Source organism: Cicer arietinum, chromosome 4 (genome assembly GCF_000331145.2).
Source record: "Cicer arietinum cultivar CDC Frontier isolate Library 1 chromosome 4, Cicar.CDCFrontier_v2.0, whole genome shotgun sequence".
Taxonomy (NCBI): Eukaryota; Viridiplantae; Streptophyta; class Magnoliopsida; order Fabales; family Fabaceae; genus Cicer; species Cicer arietinum.
The window spans coordinates 14,161,940-14,164,972 of NC_021163.2; positions in this window are offsets into that span (position 1 = coordinate 14,161,940).

A 3,033-nucleotide genomic window follows, 5' to 3' on the forward strand; every position below is an offset into this window, starting at 1 on the left:
TGTAAAAAAAGAATAGATTTCATATATTGATTGGTATAAGAGAAAAAGAAGAGAGAAATATAATAATTTTATTAATTGACAATAAAGTTTCTTGTCAAAGTAATTTAGTTATCAAGTAAAAATATAGTTACTTAATTTAATTTTTATTTTAATTAAGTAAATTATTTAATTTATTGTAGTTTCATTTTAATTAATAATTTTATTTTTTTGAGTAATTGAATTTATTTTATGTAGTTAATTTATCTTGATGAATTATACTCCCTTAATATAAATATTCACCGAACGTCAACATAAACCTAAACCAACCATTTTTTCTACTCGCATATGCACGCGTGAACTTTTGCTTGTGATAGTTGAGTTTTCTTAACAATTATTATGATACTTGATTTTAAATAAGATGAGCAATTGCATCAAAAATTAAAGAACGAGCAAGGACAAATTTAGAATAAACATGACTTGTATTTAAAAAAATAGATGTTTGACATTTCTGCTTTCTTTCTCTCTTCACTAATGAGAAGAGAGAAAGAGTATGATAAGAAAGAAAGAGGCAAGAAACAAATTAATTTTTTAGTATTATTTGATATAAAAGAAACATAAAAGAAATAAAGAATAGATAAGTTTTTATTATTTCTGAAAATATGATAATGTCCTTAAACCTTTCATGAAAATTAATTTCTTTTTTGTTTGAATTTAATTAACTGTTTTATTAAATTATTTAATTTACTATCTTTATAGTTTAGTTAATTAGAATAATTTAAATTTTTATTGATTTAAATTTAAAATTATTTAAAAAAATTAATTAAACTTTTAATTTAATTTAATTTTTTGTAAATCTATCAATTAATTATATTGTGGTTATGTGATATTCAAGTCTAACACTCGAATTCCCATTAAAAAAAAGTCAGATAGTAAATTAAAATCAAAGAATATTTGAAAGTTTAATAAATTAAATTAACGTTTACTAGTTGTTCTAAAAAAATATGATAATTTAATAACTAATTAAATTAATAAACACACCGGAGGAGATGTTGTGATGCAAAATCGGGATAACACAAAATGACTTGCACTCACAAAAACAATGATCAATCACAAAGACAAATTGAAAAAGTAAAATAATAAACACATATTTTTTTGCTTGTTGGACAATAGAGAGAAGAAAGCTAAAAGGTATAAGATCTATAAATTTTGAGTATCTCTTTCCTACTTCTCTAAAAATCAAGTAAGAGAAGTTTATCATCTCCCTTCAACTTATCTCTTTCTTTAGCTCTCTCTTTCTTATTTCTCTCAAATCAATCAATTCCTTACCAAAAAAAAAAGTTTAAATGCGTTTTTTTGTCCATATAAATGAGTTATTTTAATTTTTATAAATTTTTATTTATTTGTACCCTTACAATTTTAAAAACTTTTAAAAATATCCTTAATATATTTTTTTAGTTAAAAAATAATGATGTGATCAAATTTTTTTGACATGTCATTTGCTGACTGCATCAATATTGTTGACTAATATTTTTTTAATATTTAAAATTAAAAATAATTTCATTAACTCATTTAATAAAAAACTCAATATTAATTAATCAATAAATAAATTAAATAAATAAAAACTCCATCAATCTTCATCTTCACCCTCAAACTAATTTTTCAGCCAACAAATTTCTATCTCAAATTACTTCTTTTTTACTCCACAATTTTTTAGATTTAGATTTAGATCTAAATCAAATTCATTGAGGTTGTCAAGAAAAGATGAATAATGAAATCAATATCCACAACCACGGTCTCTCAAAATTCCAAAATCCCTAATATCTCCCTAAACTCACTCCCTTCAAGAATACACACCCCTCTTTGTATCACGGTCCAACTTTCATGGCTTTACCAACCGAATTCACTATCTTATCCATCAACATTTTCTTGCTTATGTTATTGTTCATGTTCTCTTCGTTGAGCGCATGATTCAGTCTCATGTATATTCTCTCAACAAGTTTCACCAACAAATCAAACTCTATCAATAAATTAAGGTGCTTGAGACCTAAAACTCTTTTGATGAAGATGAAAAGTTTCCAAGAAAATAGAATATGAGAATTTGCGAAAAACAAAGTTGTTCAATGTGTTTTTGTTGTTTTTTTTTTGCATTTTGCTTCAAATACAAAAGAACAAGAAGAGTGATGAGTTTAAGAAGAAATTTGAGGACAATTACTTTAGTTTAAATTCGGATATGAAAATATTGGAGTTGATGAAGAAAATTATTAGATTTTTAAAAAATATTTTAATTGATTTTTTATTAAATAATTAGTTTTAGGTTTTTAATTAAATCGTCAACTAAATGAATAAAATTAGTTTTAATTTAAATATTAAAAAAATGCTTTGTAATATTAATGCACATCAACAAAATTTAAAAACTTCTTCATTTTTTAATTAAAATAAATACATTAAAGGCTTTTTAATTTTTTTTGTTGAAAATTGTAGAAGTATAAAAAAAAATAACAAACTTTTAAAGATTAAAATTAAAATAACTTAATATTTACATAAAACCAAGTTCATATTTAAAAACATAAAATAATTCCCTAAAACCTCAAGAAATGAAATCACATTACCACGAAATTGAATGGTTAAACGAAATAAAAAAATATTTGAGTATTTGAATGTAAACAACACGAATCCAATAACTTATCAACGAATTGTTTATGCTTGATTGTTGTTTTGTTTCTCCACCAAAATTTCAATTATTGTTATAAATTTTGATAAATAGAAATGCGACTTTATTTTCTCAAGCTCCTAAGTATTTTATTGCATGTACTTGTGGTCATGGATATTTGAGCGTTTTCTATTGTCTTCACAAAATTGAATATATCTTAAAATTCACTTTTATTTTTTATATACACTATTAACTTGTGAGATATCTTTTACGTGAAATTTCTATATTTTTCAATCTACACAATATTAACTAAGATTACACTTAAATCCATAAGTTCCAACACTTTAAAATAACTAATCTATAAAATATATATATATATATATATATATATATATATATATATA